We start from the raw sequence: 19580 nt of genomic DNA, 5'->3' as shown, positions 1-19580 counted from the left end.
GGGTCATTTTATAGATCCATTAAATCTACATTTTCTCTTGGGCTCCTTTCCCTAGCTCCCCTCAATCCTGCTCTAGTCACACACTCTAAAAACCCCCTTTAAGCCTCAGAAATAAATCTCTATAAACTGCCAAGTGTTCAATCAGGCTTTTGCTATATCTCTTTGCAATTAGAATAAATTTACTGCTGGGAGATATGGGGGGAAAAATGCAAGGTACTCCTTGGATAAATACACTGCAGCGAGAAAAGTAGAGGCTCTGTAAAAATTATCTCTGTGAATTCAACAAGGATCAAGGTCACTGGAGATGCTACATACCAGGGAATGTTAATTAATGGGCCTGCAGCTGGTGGTACCACTTGGCTGCCCAGCTCCAGCTGCTCGCTCCATATTTCTCTCGTTTGTAGGACCATTCTTGGATCAAATCCCATCTCTTTTTTTCCTCCAAGTACAAAAAGTACATAAGTCTATCCTGGAAGGATGCCAACCTTTCAGAGAACTAAGGAAAGTGTTGTTTCTTAGCTATTTTTATCTCCTTTTTTAAGAAAGGACACTCTATCACCTCGGGAGCTGGATTACTTGTAATCAGCGTTCAGGCTGTGGTCTGAGGTCACCGTTCTGGCACCGTCCGCAGGGAGGTGTCCTGAAGACGGAGAGCAGAGAGGGACGCTTGTAACCCCTCCCCCCACGCCCCCCTCCCCCAAACTTCTTCTACTAAAGTAGAAGATACCTGAAAAGATGTTTCCCTTCACTATCTTCTTCATGACAAGGTTTGCAATTTAGGCCAGGCTGGAGGCAAGGTCAAAATGCAACCAGAATGCACTCGACATCTCAGAGATGAAGAGAGAGAGAGAAGGAAAAAGACAGGAGAAAAGGAGAAAAGAAAATTCTGAAGAAGAGGCAGAAAGTATTTCTAGCGTCAGGGTAGCCTATTTATTCCACTTAAACCTGCTGGAAAGCATTAAATGAGACCAGGCATGTAAATCACTCAGCACGCTTACCAGGGACACAGGCTGCTATTGTTAATTGTAGTAAAATTTCAGCTAGAACGTAGAACAGAAGTGTTCGATATGGGCCCTCTCCATACTTGCCTGGGAGCTGTATTTAGGCAGTGCATTGTTGTTTTAGCATAGACTTCAGAGTCAGAAAGATCTAGGCTTGTGCACCTGCTCAATCACTTAAGTAGCTATTTGTCACTTGGCTGCTGCATTAGCCTTTTAGACCTCAACTTTTTCATCTCTAGAATGGGGCTAATAATCGTTACCTGTCTCAAGGCTATTGAGTGGATTGAATGAGATACAGCATGTAAAACCTTTGGCAAAGTGTTTGATACCTGGTTAATCTCAATCAATATTCATTGTTATAATTGGGGCTCTTAGAATTGTTTCCATAGGTCAGCAAGGGAAGATGATTCTTTTCCTGGTGGAAAAGTGTTTCAGGAAAAGAGTTGGCCTCTCTGGGCAGGTGAAGACAGCTTAAGAAGAAGTTTTCTAAAGCAGTGAGAATGGTCCTACTTGTTCTGTCTTAACAAGCCTTGTTTTTCTTCTCATTTGGAAACTTTCTTTCCTTCAGTGTTACATAGTGGAGGGACTGGGCATTCTTCCACACAATGACAGACACGCAGATCTCGCCCAGAAATAACAGGGAAATGCCTGACACTGCTTCTTGAAGGAATTCTCCAGGTAGTAATTAGCCCTCAGCTCCAGGCTCAGGGCCCTGGGGATGGCTGCCCCACTCCCTGCTAAGGCAGGCAACTCGTGGGCCCAGTTCCTTCATGAGGGGGACCCAGCTTTACTGAGCCCTTTTTTAAGGAAGGAAGAATGTTCTTAAAAATGGGGAAGTGTTTTCCATTACTACTCCAAACTGTAAAATGATATTTGGGCCTTTTAAAAGACTTGGGAAATTTTCTGATATTAAGGAATATGGATTTAAAGAAGGCTTGGGGGATTAGATTTTTCCTCCTCTTTGAAGCATTTGAAACAACTTTAATCTGCTTTTAGACTTCTATCCAATTTGGTATGGCATTCTAGCAGAGCATTGTTGCCTTCCTTGTGGAATTGATACTTTTGTGCCTCTTTTAAAAGGCATGAGGAGAAATATTTGGGGTGGGGAAAAATAAAGCTTGAGTTTAAAGGAAAAAGATTTCTAAGATTCTTGAAAGACATTTTTAAATTTGTGTTTCGAGTGTAAGAAAATCAAACAAACAAAAGCCTAGTTGTATATGCAACTACAGTGGTCTGACTTACTCATAACTAATTTCCTGTGGTTGGTCCTTCTATGATACATACGGTGCTTTACCATATGCAAAAAAAAAATTTAAATACTCTCATGTAATAATACTACTCTGGGAGGCAGGTATTATAATCATTTCACCAACAAGAAAACTGGGGCTTAGGGAGTCAAAATTTTGCTTAAATAAAATGTAGTATGTCAAGAACTTTAACTTGGGACTCCAGGCTTTGAACCCAACACCTTTTCCACAACATCCCATTACTTTTAACTTCTCATGTGGTGTAGGTAGCCCGTAGCCCCCATCAACTTTCTGTGCCTCAGTTTCTTTATCTGTGAGATGAGAACAATACCACTCTGGCTTCCTTTCAGGGACTGGAGGATAGATCTTCCAGGACAAGTCCATCTATCACGTGACCAAGATTTCCAAGAACAATGTACAGTTCAGACAATGAGTCCGAACGAAACATAGTCTGCATTATCCCGAGGGACGGGGAATCTGGAGAGGCAGCAGAGGGGAAGGTGGGGACACAGTTGTCAGTCTGGGAGCCTTAATGCCCTCCAGCTATAAGAGAGGAGGTAAGTGTATGATCAAAGTAAATGAAAACTAAACCAGCTGTGCAAGCCTAGAAGAATACATAGTTTTGAAATACCTAGGAAAATGCTATATTCTTCTTTTTATTTATTTACTTATAACAACTATATCTATTCATTGTTAAAAGAATGAATACAAAAGTGCATTATTAAAAAGTGCATCCCTCCTTCATCTGTTCCTCACCTACTTCGCTTGCTAGACTCCCCACTGTTACATCTGTTTATCTCCTAGAATTTTCTCATTCAAATACTGTGTGTGTGTGTGTGTGTGTGTGTGTGTGTGTGTGTACATATGCGGGCATTCAGATACACTTTATACAGTTTCACATATGTATTTTTAAATGGGTCATACAACCCATATTGTTCTATAACTTGCTTTTTAAAAATGTTACAATGTATCACAGATACCTGGTCATACAGACCTCTCATTTCCCCCTCCACCCAGTTTTATTGAGCTATGCTTGACAAATAAAAATCGCATATACGTGAGGTGTTCAACATGTTGTTTTGGTTTATGTGTACATTGTGAAATGATGACCACAATCAAGCTGATTAACATATCAATCATCTCATATGGTTACCATTTTTTGCACGTGGTGACATCCACTCTTACCAATTTCAAGATGCAATACAGTATTAACTATAGTCAACATGCTGTCCATTAGATCTCCAGAACTCACTCATCCCACATAAACCTATGTACACTTTGACCAACATCTCCCCCTTTCCTCCAAGCCCCAGCCTCCAACAACCACCATTTTAACCTCTGCTTTTTACGTGTTCCACAGTTTTAGGGACCTCTCATTCTTTTTAAAGCATCAAGTGGGCTCTATTGCATGGATATGCCATAGTTTATTTAACTACCTCCCTACAGATGAAGATACAGGTTACTTCTGGTTTTTTTTTTTCTTAACTATTATGAATAATGCTTTGTGGATAAGAATGATGGTTCATTAATATGAAAGAAGACAATTTAGGGATAAGTAGCCTAGAACAAACTTGGGAAAGAAAGATATAATAAAACCCTTACCAGTGAGACCTGTGTGGGACACCTGTGACAAGCAGACCCTTCTCAGTTTAGCTCCTCAATATTTCAGATTGCTAGCTAGGGCCAAAGAAAGACTCCAGGAGGAAAAAAAAAAAGTTAAAGAAAGAAAAAATGCACAGCAGCATTTTTGGTTAAATTGGTTAACCAAAGTTGGTCAAATTGAATGACATGTACATCCTAAAGAGAACCAAGTAGAGAAAGTATGTATAAACCCTGTAGAGAAACCGTAGGACGTGTAAGGAAGATTATAAAGCGTAGATTGAAGACGAAGAAGGAAAATGATGTGACAGTGAGAAAATGTTTCAGCATTTAATTTTTTTTAATGTTTATCTATTTTTGAGAGAGAGAGAGAGAGAGAGAGCACGCGAGAGAGAGGCAGAGTGTGAGTGGAGGAGGGGCCGAGAAAGAGGGAGACACAGAATGTGAAGCAGGCTCCAGGCTGTCAGCACAGAGCCCAACGTTCATGTAGAGAACGATGCTACTTTCTCCTGTCACTGTTTTTTTTTTAAGTTTGTTTATTTATTTTGAGAGAGAGAACAAGTGTTTGAACAGGGGAGGGACAGGGAGGGAGAGAGAGAAAGAGAGAGAATCCTAAGCAGTCTCCTTGCTGTCAAAGCAGAGCCCAACGTGAGGCTCGAACCCACAAACCTTAAGATCATGACCTGAGCCAAAGTCAGACGCTTAACCAACGGAGCCACCCGGGCACCCCTAGTTTGAGCATTTAGTTTCCATGTCAGTCCCCATAGGACAGGGGCTGTGTCTTACTCCTTTGCAGCCTCGATACTTGCCATAATTCCTGACAAGCAAAAGATGATAATAAGTACTCGAAGAAAAGCAAAGAATCCTACTTTCAAAAGGACCAAGTCTTTTGGACATAAGCCAGGAGAATCTACCTGAATGTAGATAAAATCTCGATTTGTATAAAAATTATTTTAAAAAGTTTAAAACATTTAGCTTAAGTTGAAAAGCAGTAAGTTAAAAGAATGGTGTCAGTAAAAGCCTCTATTATTTAATTTACTGAACATATTTCTTTGCTTACTCTTCCTTGTGCTTAATTCATTGCCTGCTCAAAAAAACATGTAAAAATTTAAGCTGTAACTAACTGGTCATTGGAATTTTAAAAAATTATTTTTAAAAACTGACATCATTTTCTTGAAGCCATCACCAAGTGGCTCTGTGTGTAGTCATCAGTTGTGTCAGTGGGCTGGTTTCTGCCTCTTGGCTTCAAGGTTCATGTTCCTAAACGGAGTAAAAAGAATTGCATGACCCATGGCATGTCTCCCGTCTTGTAAATAGAGAATTCAGGGGGAAAGTTTAAGACGTAATCCTCTGTGTGATGGTCCTAACAACTGGCTAACTATGGTCCAATCAACTAAAGGCTCAGATACTAGGCGTGTGTGTGTGTGTGTGTGTGTGTGTGTGTGTACATTCCTTAAGATGTTATTATGAAGAACAGGATGAGTGGAAGATAAGTGGACTGATATGAGGATTCGCTTTTTTAAGAGAGAGAGAGAGAGAGAGAGAGCACGAGAGTGTGATCAAGGGAGGGGCAGAGAGAAAGGGAGAGAGAGAATCCTAAGCAGGATTCTCACTGTCAGCACAGTGCCCAACTTGAGGCTCAATCCCATGAACCATGAGAGCATGACCTGAGTTGAAATCAAGAGTTGGGCACTTAACCAACTGAGCCACCCTGGTGCTCCAAGGATTCACTTTTTTTTTTTTTTAATCTTTGGGGGTATTTTACTTTATTTACTTATTTACATATTTTTCTTTTAAGACCTCTATGTCTTTTTTGTTTGTTTTATTTTTAATTTACATCCAAGTTAGTCTGAGGATTCACTTTTAAAAAAAAATTTTTTTTTAACGTTTATTTATTACTGAGAGACAGAGGGAGACAGAGCACAAGTGGGGGAGGGGCAGTGAGAAGAGGAGACACAGAATTCGAAGCAGCCTCCAGGCTCTGAGCTGTCAGCACAGAGCCGGATGCGGGGCTCGAACTTACAAACCGTGAGATCATGACCCGAGTCGAAGTCGGAGGCTTAACCGACTGAGCCACCCAGGCACCCCCCAAGGATTCACTTTTTAAAAGAGAGAGAGAAGAACAAGCTTGGTCACCCTCACCTTCTACAACAGGGTTAGCAAATTACCTAAAATTACCTAAAATGGGCAACCCTGTTCTCTATTGGTTGAATTCTCCAGAACAGTAAACCCATACTCATCATGATGACCTTGACACACGACGGGAAGAAAGATCGAATTAAATTCAGTAGCATTGCTGGCTTTATATTTCAACATCCCATATATTCATTCATTGAACAAACATGAGTGGAAACGTTAGATAATCAGAAAGACCATTCTCTAGTCATTCTGAATCAGCAGGATTGCTCTGTTGAGGCTTTTAATCACTTCGGTTCTCATACCGACCTTGAGTTACTCCCTCCCCATCTGGGCAGAAGCTCTAGTTTGTGGTGGAACATGCTACAGAGCACTCTGAACAGTGTGTGGATAAAATTATCTGCCAGGAGGGCACCCACCAGCCTTGGCAGAGAGGAGGAACAAACTACGTAGAAGGGCTTTTTAGGGGCGCCTGGGTGGCGCAGTCGGTTAAGCGTCCGACTTCAGCCAGGTCACGATCTCGCGGTCTGGGAGTTCGAGCCCCGCGTCGGGCTCTGGGCTGATGGCTCGGAGCCTGGAGCCTGTTTCCGATTCTGTGTCTCCCTCTCTCTCTGCCCCTCCCCCGTTCATGCTCTGTCTCTCTCTGTCCCAAAAATAAATAAACGTTGAAAAAAAAAAATTTAGAATCATCTTTCAGCAGTGTGGCTCTGAGGGTTGAAAACTGGACTGAGGTCAGCAGTCTTGGGTTCTGGGCCTTCATTACTGTATGGCTGTCTGACACTGGGCCTCAGCTTCTTCATCATAAGATAAAAGAGTTCAATTAGTATCTTCTACTCGTACATGGATTGGGAATATGGATAAGAACCACATAAAGACAAGTTTCCAAAATCTTAAAGACATCTCATTCTTAATAGAGATGAAAAAAAAAAAAAAAAAAGATCCTGAGAATTCTAAGAGCACTTCTCTTGGACACCAGTCCTAAGTGTATATTTGCCTCCCCCCTCCCACAAAAACCAGGCATTGCTTGTACTCAGGGATTCTGGTAAGAGCCTCTCTTTCCTAAACGAGATCAGCTGTAAACCCTGTCCTTCCTGAAGGCCATGGGAGCCTGGAGTTTGTGCAGGGAGGGACTCAGTGCTATAAAGATGGCACATGGCCCTATGTCGGCAGGACATTCTTACTGTATGTAAGACCCTAGTCTGAAGCTTGCCCGAAAAGTCCTTTCTTTGTAGCTCCCTGAGTTCAGTGAGGGCCATCTGGTTCAGCTAAGCCTGGCCTATCTTCTTTCAGCCAAGTCAGGGCCTCTCAAAAAGAAGTCCTTCACAGGGCCGTTGACGGCATTTCAGATTGAATCCAATTTGGGCCCTGACTGAAACGATCATTTGCTTGATAACTGCCAATTTAGAGGAGTTAGGAAAGGCTCAACCAACACCAGGGCTCTTAATCTTTGCAACTAACCCACTGTGAGGCAGGTAATGTCTCATGTTATCCTTTTGAACCTATAGATATCTAGAGCTGCTCTATCTAGATTTAAAAATCTTTTAAAAAATTATTTACTTATTTATTTTGAGAAAGAGAGAGAGAGAGAGAGAGAGAGAGAGAGAGAGGAGAGAGAGCACACAAGTCGGGGAGGGGCAGAGAGAAGGAGAGAGGGAGAGAGAATCCCAAGCAGCCTCTGCATTGTCAGCACACAGCCCAATGTGAGGCTCGAACTCACGAACTGTGAGATCATGACCCGAGCTGAAATTAAGAGTCAGATGATTAACCAACTAAGCCACCCAGATGCCTCTAGAAGAACCAAATCTTAAAGATGAATTTTCTGTATTGGTTGTAGAGTTTCTGGAATTGGTTCTCTAATCTGGTTAGGTTTAAAGGCACTAATGGCTGTATTTCCTGTAGCACTGATAATCCATGGTGTGTTGTGATAATAGAGGTACACAAAATATGAGCACTGGATGCTCCTAAGCAAATATATACAAAAGGCAAGGTTCTGGGTGGCCACATAATATACTTTTTCAAAGGAAATCCATTGCTGGCTCTCATGAGAAAGAGTTATCCCCACTTAGTCCCCTTTCCTGTTAATAGACTCATCGCTGACCTAAAGAATTTGGCTTTGCAAATGGCTGGCTTCACTTTGCTGGTTGCTGAAAGCCCCTGGGTTTGGGAGCAGCAGTCTGGAGGCAGCACATCTTGTGTTACTTGGCCAGGAGAAATCTCATGAAGCAACACGAAATGGTGTCTATTTGGGTCATCTGTTTGTTTCCTGCCTCATTCTCCTATTTTTAAGAGTCACTGTAATATTAACAACGACTATGACAACAGTGATCACTCACATGGCACATAGCTCTCAGACTGTACACAGATACATGCAGTTAATTTTTACAACGCTATGAGGTAGGTATTATTATTAGTCCCATTTTACAGATAGGGAAATGGAGGCAAATCCAAATAGCTAATGAACAGGGAGCAAGGATTTGAACTGGCTCCAGGATCTATGCTCTCAGCACACTTGGATGATTAATAGGACACTGTTGCATCCTAGCCAAGCCACTCAGTGGTGAGATGATCTTGGACTGGACCCTAAAACTCTTTAAGCCCCTGTCTCTGAATCTTACCATGGGAATAAGAACAGCTCCTGGTTGATGGAATTGCTGTGAGACTAAACCAAGATGATAAATGTAAACGGCTCAGTTCAGGGGCATCTGGGTGGCTCAGTTGGGGAAGCATCCAACTTTGGCTCAGGTCATGATCTCATTGTTTGTGAGTTCGAGCCCCATGTTGGGCTCTGTGCTGACAGCTCAGAGCCTGGAGCCTGCTTCGGATTTTGTGTCTTCCTCTCTCTCTGCCCCTCCCCCACTCACGCTCGGTCTTTCAAAAATAATAAACATTGAAAAAATTTTAAAAAGGGGCTCAGTCCAGGGCCTACGCATTGAAAGGGCTCAGTAAATAGGCTTCACATTCATTAAGACACCAGTGTACTATGGGCACAGTCAACTCAGCCCAGTTCTGACACCAGTGACAGAAGGAAAGAATGCTTAATAGAGAGCAGGTGACCGCAACACTGTAGGACAGACAGCTCTAGACTCAGGAGCACAATGTGGAGAGCTGGGACACTCTGGCAACACGTTTGTTTTTCCAAAACAGGCTAGCAAAATATTGCTTTGGGAAAAATATTTAGTGCTCCTTGTTCTAGAGAGGTGGGTCAAGCCTGTGACCAGGAGCTACTAAAGTTGCTCTGCTGTTCATAGACAGGCTGGCTGTCTCCCATCCCTCCCGCCCTGACACCATTCATTTGACTTGGCTTATCATCTCTGATGGGCCACAAGGACATCCTCCCCTGCATAGACCTTGTGAGTCCCAGTTAACAACTTACCTGATGGAGCATCTTTATTTTAGGAGGTGAGGCTGAGAAGTGAGGGAATAAAGCTCCAGATGCCCACATGTGTCAGCCTTGGTTTGAATAATGGGAGGTCACAGGTCAGCAGTCCAGGCTGGAGAGAGTTCACTAAACTATCTAAAACAGATCCTGAAGTAAAGGAACAAAGAAAAATTTTTATCAAAAATAAAAATTAAATATATCCATACAGTGGAATATCATTCAACCACAAAAGGCAATGGAGTACTTATACAGGCTACTACATGGATGAACCTTGAAAATATTATGCTTAGTGAAAGAAGCCAGTCACAAAGGACCATATGTTGTATGATTCCACGTATAGGCACACTTTGTAAATGTAAAATCATACGGGATGTGGAAAGTAGATTAGTTATTGCAGGGGAGGGAAAAGGGCCTAATGGATATGGAGTTTCCTTTTGGCTCATGGAAATGTTTGGAATTGTGCAATGGTGATGGTTGCACAATATGGTGAATAAACCAAAACCACCATTGAATCGTACACTTAAAAAAGTTAAAATGACATTTTATGTTAAGTGACTTTTATCTCAAATCAAAAATTAAGCAATAAACTCTAACATTCTAAAACAAATACATATATCAAAAGGGTATGAATTTTAAAACCGTATTCTTCATATTTTTTCCTACACCTTCTAAATTTTCTACACTAAGCATGAATTTCTTTAAAGAAAAATTTTTATTTTGAAACAATTCCAGAGTCAGAAAGTTGCAAAGATAGCACAGAATGGTCCTGGATACCCTTACCCATTTCCCTCTGTAGTTACATCTTATTTAACTATAGTACAATATGAAAGCCAGGAAATCGACATTGGTACAGTGTGTGTGTGTGTGTGTGTGTGTGTGTGTGTGTGTGTGTGATTTTATTACATGTGTTGATTTGTGTGAGCACCACTGCAATATAGATGCAGAACCATTCTACCACTACAAAGATCTCCCTCATACTACCCTTTATAGCCACACTAAGCTTCCTCCTTCCCCACCTCCTGCTCATCTCTAGAATTCCATCTCTATAATTTCACAAATGTGATATAAATGGAATCATACAGTATGTGACCTTTGGAGATTTGCTTTTTTCACTCAGCATAATGCCCTCGAGGTCCTTCCAGGTTGTTGCATATATCAATAGTTGGCTTTTTTGTTGTTGTTGAGTTTGATTCCGTGGTATGGCAGACCATAGTTTAACTATTTATTGATGGATGTTTTAGCATTTTGCGCATTTTGGCTATCGCCAATAAAGCTGCTATGAATATTTGTGTTCAGGTTTTTTTCATTTCTCTCCGTAACTGCCCAGGGATAATTTGCTGGGTCATATGGAAAGTCTATGTTTAGGTTTTTTAAGTTTTTATTTATATAAGTAATCTCTACACCCAATGTGGGGCTCAAACTCATGACCCCGAGATCAAGAGTCACATGCTCCACTGACTCAGCCAGCCAGGCGCCCCTATGTTTAGTTTTTTTAAGAAACTGCCAACCTATTCTCCAGAGTCAATGTACCATTTTACGTTCCCACCAGGCATGTATGAGAGATCCAATTTCTCTGATTCCCTGTCAGCATTTGGCATTGGCATTGTCGTTATTTTTTTTACTTTAGCTACCTTAATAGATGTGTAGTAGTATCTCATCATGGTCAAATGCATTTCGTTAATGGCTAGTGATGGTGAACAACTTTTCATGTGCTCATTTGCTGTCTGTATACCCTCTTTGATGCTACGGCTCTTCTGTTGTCCATTTTCTAATTAGGTTGTTTGTTTTTCCTGTTGAAATTTGAGAGTTCTTTATATATTCTTGATACAAATCCTTAGTCAGATGTGTGGTTTGCAAATAATATTTTCTCCTAGTCTGAAGCTTGTCTTTTCCTCCTCTTTACATAGTCTTTCACACAGCAAAAGCTTTTAATTCTTTAGAAGTGTGATTTATCTTTTTATTTTCTTTTATGGAATGTGCTTTTGGTGTCAGGTCTAAGAACTCACCATCAAGCCTTAGATCTTGCAGATTTTCTCCTTCAAGTTTTACAGTGAAGAACTACTTTTTGAAAGGACCTTTTTTTCTAAAAGAAAGACATGGCTATTTGGAATACAAAGAAAAACTCAATGGGGAAAGTTAAAACCACTAATAAAACCAACATCCAGAAATATGTTTGGCATTAGATGCCAGGACTTGCAACTTAATAAAAATGTCACCTCCTTTATAATGGGAAAACAGAACCCTCCACCAGTAAACTGCACTATTGAGTACCCATCAGAGTGCTGAGGGAGAGGTGCTTCTCTTAATGCCAAGATCAGCTGGGGGAGTTGCCGTTCGGAAAAGGCTAAGAACTACTGACCCAAACAGTGAAACTCATGTTTATGAACCACAGCTGTTAGTCACAGACTGTAATTGCCCCACTAGATAAAGAAGCTATTTAAGAGAGCAGGTTGCTATAGCTGAAAAGAAACAGAAAATAGTCTTTTGGAAATCACAGGATTGTAACTAAGGGGAACATCAGGTTTGAAGGTGGGGCGAATCGTTGTGTATTCCCTGGCTTGAGGCAGGCTGATCTTGCATGAAGATCTTGCAAGATCCCAGCCCTGGCTGATGTTCTGTTTTGCTGGAGAGACTGGTTGAGGTTCTCTTTTTCGAGTCCTGCCATGTGGGGGCTTCCAACGACTAGAATCCTTCCAACCTACACACTTCTGATTCCTAGGCATGTGGAACTTTGCCTCTTGTCCTGCCCTCCTCACCTGCCTGACATGTTGGTCACAGGGTAACAGCTGTGACGAGAGCAATGGACTCTGGGGGAGTACTCATCCCCCCGCCTCACCCCACCACCTCCAAGCAACAGACATGAGCTAGTCTTAAAGCATTAGATACTTCAGGGGGCATGGTTCCCTACCCCTCACCACCAACCTTCTGAGAAGTTGATATTTTAAGAAAGGGCATTTTTAGGGAAACTTGAAGGGAATTTTGAAAGGGTGAAACTTGCAGTTTAAATTGCTTAGCGATGTTAGGAAACAGTCCTGAATTTGATTTGGTTAGGAAACAGTCCTGAATTTGATCTAGATTTTCAAACATCTAGTTTGCACTCATTGGAACTTACCTGAAGTACTTAATTATGTACTTGCAAAGAAAATCCTATTTTTTGATTGCCAAGTAAGAATCACTTTTGTTTGCTGAATAGTGAGGAATCAGGCAAAACCTCTGGATGGTGACAGACACATAAAATTTCATAAAAATTTAGATTAAAAGTTAATTGTGTGGTAAAAATTGCAACCTAAATGTCCATTAACTTAAATGATGATATATCCATACAAAAGCTCAGCATTTATTGTCATGGAAAGGTTTCTACATATATTGAGTTTTTAAAAGCCAGCTTTAGAAATTAACAAGTAGAATTTGATCCTATTTCTAAAAAGGCATTGGGAAAGAATATAACAAGACATTATCAGTGGTAATCTTTACATGATGAAGTTATGGAGAATTTTACTTTATTTTTTATTTTTTTCTGAGTTTTCCAAATCTAAATTCATTGAGCTTATATTGCATTAATAATCAGAAGAAAACCAGTTCCCATCCATAGTCATAGGGTTACATGTTAAACAACTGTATATATAGCTTACAATTGTATGTATTACTAGTTTTATAAGTTATAAAAACTCCTATCTTAAAGTAGTCAAAAGGGATAAGGAGTATAAGGTGAAAAGTAAGAATTCTCTCTCTTATGAATCCAATTTAACTACTGACAACAGGAATATACATATTTAAAATAAAACTTGGAGCACCTGGGAGGCTCAGTCGGTTAAGCGTCTGACTTCGGCTCAGGTCATGATCTTACAGCTCATGGGTTCAAACCCCACATCAGGCTCTGTGCTGACAACTCAGAGCCTGGAGCCTGCTTCAGACTCTGTGTCTCCCTCTCTCCCACTCATGCTCTGTCTCTCTCTCTCTCTCTCTCTCAAAAATAAATAAACATTAAAAATTTTTTTAATAAATAAATAAAATAAAACTTGATTAGTGAGAGATCTGAAAAGCAGAAGCTAATGTTAAAGAAATATGAGACAACCTTGAAAACAAGGGAATGAAATTACCAGCCTAATGCCAACCACTCCTCAGCCCACTGCCAGAACACCCCCCCTTACAATCACATGGCCCTTCTAATAAGGGAAATCAGCCTCTTTACACTCTGAGCATGTGGGTCCCAACAGACTCCCACACCTAGCCAGGCATGCAAATTAGTATGGGCCCTAACACCCACATGAATCAAGTCACGTTCGAATTACAGAGCACATTTGGATGGCAAGTCACAGAAGCAGCAAGTGTTGCTCCTGGGTGTGTGGAAGACTCTTCCTGTCTTCTGTACCCCTCCCAACCCTAACTTGTTTATTCAATAGTTGACTCCCAATCCTCAGTGCTTTGGCTTAAATGTCACTTTTTCAGAGAAGAGAAAAATTGGCTTGGCTAAACTGGCATAGCCCCTTCCTTTATTCTCTGTCATCATCCCTGATCATATCTTTGGGAACACTTATTACCATTTGTAATTTTTAATTTTGTGTATTTATGCCTGACCTCTGCCTTCCCTCTCTCCCCAGACTGTAAACTTCATAAGGGCAGGGACCTTGTGTGTATGTGTGTATGTGTGTGTGTGGGTAAAATATGGGCTTAGCAAGCTTTTAGCCCATAATAGGTATTTAATAAACACAGTGTAAACAAGATGGAAAATTTTAAAAGTCCATTTTTGAGATGAAACTCTAATTTCATTAATGTTTTAGATAAGACTGACCCTTGACGGGTAGGGCTGTTTATTTCTTCATTCATTCTTCCATTCATTCAACCAACAAACTTTTATTAAAAGCCTACTCTTTGTAAGACTCTGTGCTAAGTACTGGGAACAGAGGTGCCTAGCAAGGAAGACAAATAGAAACAAGTGAATATGATCTAGGGAGACATGATCTAGGGAGATATGGGTAATTGGGGTTTTGGGGGAGCATGGAGCTATTTCCTCGACCTTGAGAACCACAGCTGAGTTTTTCTCCACCATCACCTTATGACATCCATTCAAACCCAACGTCATACCCAAAATTATGACTAGGGTCATCTGTATATCTGTCAGTATGTATAGAAAAGATTATAATCAGGGGCGCCTGGGTGGCTCAGTTGTTAAGGGGCCGACTTCAGCTCAGGTCATGATCTCAAGGTTCATGAGTTCAAGCCTCGCGTCGGGCTCTGTGCTAACAGCTCAGAGCCTGGAGCCTGTTTCAGATTCTATGTCTCCCTCTCTCTGTTCCTCCCCTGCTCACGCTCTGTCTCTCTCTCAAAAATAAATAAAGATTAAAAAAAAAAGAAAATATTATAATCAATGTTTTTAAACAGAAAATTGTATAGGGGAGTGACACCATAGCAAACAAATAAGAAACCAGAGGCACAATTTGAAAAGCTGCCTCTGCAAAGAAGGGTTTTATTAAGTGCACTCTGTCACTTTTTGTCCTTCCCTCCATCCTTCCTCCTTCCCTCCTTCCTACTATTCTCTCTCACACACAGCTCAGACACAAGACATGGAGAAACAAATGTTTTCTGACTCGATGACTTCAGCGGATTAGTGCTCCTTTGAAAGTGATATTGTTACAGCCATAATGTGTTTATGTGTAACACAGACATCTTTATGTATAATGCAGACGTGTCTGTGTGGGGAACATTAACATCCTGGCCTTGTCATTTAGTGAGGTAGGAAGTTCAGCGTAGGACTAAAGATCCCCTAAAGCTTTGGGGAATCTTGATACAGGAGAAGGAGGGAGCAGGAGAGAACAGGGGAGATTTCTTTAAGGATTATTTCTCTTTTTTTTCCCTCTCTTGGGCTTAACTCCTACTCTCTGAGAAACAACCCTTTTCCAACACAGCTGGGATGGTTGTCAGGCAGAGGTATCCTTGCTGAGGATAGCAGTCATCCAAAAAAGGGTCAAGCAATCAGAAGATGCTGGAAAATCACAGAGATACCACAATGAGAGTTCCACTTTATAATAACGTGATGGCAAAGCTGTAACAATACTGTAACAATATGAAACAATATGAAAGTATATAAATAAAAAGTTAGTCTAGCTTCTCTGCTATTCCACTTCCCAAAGCAGCAGTACTCAGTAGAAATATAATGTGAGCCATATATGTAATTTAAAGTTTTCTAGTAGCCACATTAAAAAAGTAAAAAGGAACAGGTGTAATTAATTTCAAAGATATATTTTATTTAAAGTAATGTATCCCAAATATTACTACTTCAACATATAATCAACATTAACAAATTATTCATAAAATATACAATTATTATGGAGATATTTACTACTTTTGGTACTAAGTCTTCTAAATCTGGTGTGTACTTTTCACTTACATCTCAATTTGGATGCTAAACTTTTATTGAAAATACTTGATTTGTATTTAGATTTCACAAAACATACAGTTGAAGTACCCGTTTTTAAATTAAATATGAAGTAGTTAAAATTAAATTAAACTTTATTTTTAAAGTTTATTTATTTATTTTTGAAAGAGAGAGAGAGAGAGAGAGGCAGAGAGAGAGGAGAGAGAATCCCAAGCAGGCTCCATGCTGCCAGCGCAGAGCCCAATGCAGGGTTCGAACTCATGAACCATGAGATCGTGACCTAAGCCAAAATCAAGAGTCGGAAGCTTAACTGACTGAGCCACCCAGGCATCCCAAAATTAAATAAAATTTTAAAATCCAGTTCCTAGTTACACCAGCTATATTTTGAACTTAGTAGTTACACGTGGCTACTATACTGAACTCTGCAGCCCCACAGGAAGCCACATTACTTTTGGTGTGAAACTTTTTCTCTAGGCATATGCATATAAATATATAACTAAATATAATATGCATTACACATACCTGGATTTCATTTCAGAAAAATGTAATCACACTATATATAATTTTTACTCAGCAATTTAATTTTTTTCATTTAAAGTTATATTTGGGATATTTTTATTTTTTAGTACATATGGATGTGCATTCTTTATTGTGGTTGTATCGTAGATTTATTTAGCCACTTCCCTACTAGTAGACACAAAAGTTGTTTTTTATGTTTTGCAGTTATAAACATCCATGCTTGCATACTTATGCTAGTATTTCCACAGGATACATCCCAAGAATTGACACCTGGCCAAGGGCATGTACCTTAAAACATTTGGAAGCTAATGCCCTCCCAAATAGTTGTGCCAAATTTTAACCTACACATTTGGCTGGCATTCCTTTCCAGCATCTATAGATGCTCCAAATGTCAGAATCCTAAAACATCAGGAAGAAAAGATCTTATAGCTCATCTATTCCAGTCCCTTTATTTCATGGACCAGGAAAATCAAACCTAAGCTGTGGGAAAAGGCTATGCAGCATGTTTATTGCCAAGCTGGGACTCGAGCAGCTCTCAGGTTCTTGCCCTCTGTCCCACCATGCACGGTGGAGCTGGGCAGAGTCTTTGGAAGCATCCTGGGGAAGAGCATCCCTCCTTGGGCTCAGCCTACCGCCCCCTCCTCCTGCACTTTGTCATTATCAGCTGGCACTGGCTGAGATCAGCAGGCCTTTCGATGGAGCATCACCTTATGCCTCAGTGAACCACAAGCGGGAGCCAAGGGAGACTTTTCCTGGACATTTGTATCCAAAATTAAATTCAATCTGCTCAAATGCTTGCTACAATTTCAAAGTGTGCCTTTTCCCTGCCTTTCTTCTGCTAAATACAGCCAAATCATGGACCCAGGCAGAATGGGGGGAAAAAATAGGTGTTTTGTTTCATGCAGAAATAAACTCCACCATTCAGCAATTCCTGGCAGGCCAGCTCAGACACATTCCAGCTTTCATAGGAGTCACTTTGGGAGGACAGAGGCAGAAGGGCATGTACATCCTTTTGGGAGAAGGTGGTTCCCTTTAGCTACCCTCCAGCTGGTGAGGCCTGTGAGATATTAGCGGCAACTCACATGCCAGCGAGATGGGCTCCTCTGGGGACTGTACCCCTCCCTTCAGCTCCCTGGAACTTTATAGATCCCACGAACACAAGAGCTACCTCATGGAATCCTTGCGGGTAAACTCCGTGCTCAAATGCTCATTGGTGGCAAAGTGGGGCCTGGAAACCAGCTCTCCTCTGTCTCCAAAACATTTCCCTCTTCCCCATCGGTCAGTCCCTGTCCCCATCCATACCCTGCACAGGCACAGAGGGCTTGGTTTCTCTGCTACCTGCTGCCTACACCTCCAGCCCAAACTCATTACAGGCATTAAAAATAAAAAACCTTGGGGCGCCTGGGTGGCGCAGTCAGTTAGGCGTCTGACTTCAGCCAGGTCACGATCTCGCGGTCCGTGAGCTCGAGCCCCGCGTCAGGCTCTGGGCTGATGGCTCAGAGCCTGGAGCCTGTTTCCGATTCTGTGTCTCCCTCTCTCTCTGCCCCTCCCCCGTTCATGCTCTGTCTCTCTCTGTCCCAAAAATAAATAAACGTTGAAAAAAAAATTTAAAAAAAAAAAAATAAAAAACCTCTTTCTTATGCTACTCATTAATTTATTTTTCTAAAAATCAATTCCTACATTTTAATTCTATTTATTTTTTTCTTCCTCTTTTGCCTTATACTCCCTCTTTCCTCCCAATTATGATGCCTCCTCCACATAGTGGCAAGAAAAAGCCCAAATTCAGGTACAAGAAGTCTCTTATTTTGCTACATGTTGCCAAATAGTTTACACTTTTATATCTGGTGCCTCCTTTTGCTCTTTTTTTTTTTTTTTTAATTTGTATGATGTTTCTTTATTATGGGAAGACAGGAAAGAGGACCGCAGTAGGAAAAAACCAGGGAGCAGGAGAGCACAAAAGCAAAATAAGGATTCATTCCATGCCGTATTAGCACATCATCATAAGGCTTCTGACTTTGTCGTTCCTGGCACATCTCCACCCCCAAATGCCACTCACCAACCGGTCTGGTGGTTTTACTTCTGCCGTATCTGTCAAGCCCACCCACTTCATTCCATTTTGACCCTCTCACCCTAATTCAATCTCCCCCCGATTAGCCCTTGTCCACTGACACCCACTCTTGCCCGTCCAGTGTGTGTCCCACACTGTAAACGGCATGCCCCCAAAGGACTTTTAAGCCTCATGTTAAGCACTGTAGGGAATAATCATAGCAGTCATCATGACCATGTTAAAATTTGTTGAGCACATCCTGTGTGCCAGGTTATGATTTTTAATGCTTTAATACCAAAGTCACCTAGGCTTCACAATCCTGGACGTAGATATTATTATCTTAAAGGTAATGAAATTGAAGCCCGGGAATGAATGTAGGTAATTTGCCCGAGGAGACACAGCAATCAGGGGGCAGAACCAATTTAGAAACCCCACTCTAGAAGAATTATTAAGAAATATCCACATAATTAATATTTGGGTATACAGCAATGCCGGTGGGGTCACACTCAGGGGTAAGTGGTTGCACAGACCCCTGAGTTGCATCCACCCCGCAGGATGTAAGTGAGTGCCCCCCCTGGACTGCTGAGTTGGGAGACTACGAGGCTGCATCTGGGCACTAGTGGGAAACTGAGGGATTAAAATGTCTGTCCTGGGCCAGGTTCTGGCTGGAACGGGGAGTGCATTTGTTTCCTACTGCTGGTGTAAAAATGATCACAAATTTAGTGGTCTGAAACAATACAAACTTGTTATCTTATGGTTATGAAGATGAGAAATCCCAAGAGGGTCTTACTGGGCTAAAAAGCAAGGTAGGCTAGGAGGGCTCCATCCCTTTCTGGTGGCTCCAGTGGAGGATCCAATCCTCGCCTTTTCCAGCTTCCAGAGGCTGCCCTTGTTCCTTGGCTTGTGGCCCCAACCCAGGAAATGCATCGCTTACTCTCCCTCAGTCCTTACAACTGCTTCTCTGACTCTGACCCTCCTGTCTCCCTCTTTCACTCTTAAATGGACTCTTCTGATTATATGGGGCCACCTGCCTAATCCAGGATGATCTCCCCACTCAAGGTCCTTAACTTATACACATCTGCAAAACACTCTTCAGCCACATAAGGTAATATGTTCACAGGTTCCAGGACATTTTGAGGATGCATTATTCTGCCTCCCACGGGGGCTTGAGTCTTACTTGCTTTCCTATCCTTCATGTCTGCCACACAATAGGTACATAAACCTTTGATGAATGAATAAATGAAAGAATTGATTTCAAGAAACACCCTAGAATAAC

At 41.3% G+C, this 19580-nt stretch overlaps 1 long non-coding RNA gene across 3 annotated transcripts in view; it reads right to left on the bottom strand.

The window, feature by feature from the left end:
- LOC125177248 (uncharacterized) overlaps nucleotides 1–19580 on the bottom strand; it is an 88521-nt gene that overhangs the window by 48975 nt on the left and 19966 nt on the right. For all 3 annotated transcript variants that reach the window (XR_007156545.1, XR_007156546.1, XR_007156544.1), the window contains exon 2: nucleotides 9357–9509. This is a non-coding gene — a long non-coding RNA (uncharacterized LOC125177248). The remainder of the gene's footprint in view (nucleotides 1–9356; nucleotides 9510–19580) is intronic.

This window comes from Prionailurus viverrinus, chromosome D1 (assembly GCF_022837055.1).
Source record: "Prionailurus viverrinus isolate Anna chromosome D1, UM_Priviv_1.0, whole genome shotgun sequence".
NCBI classification, from domain to species: Eukaryota; Metazoa; Chordata; class Mammalia; order Carnivora; family Felidae; genus Prionailurus; species Prionailurus viverrinus.
This window is presented reverse-complemented; position numbering and strand designations above follow the sequence as displayed.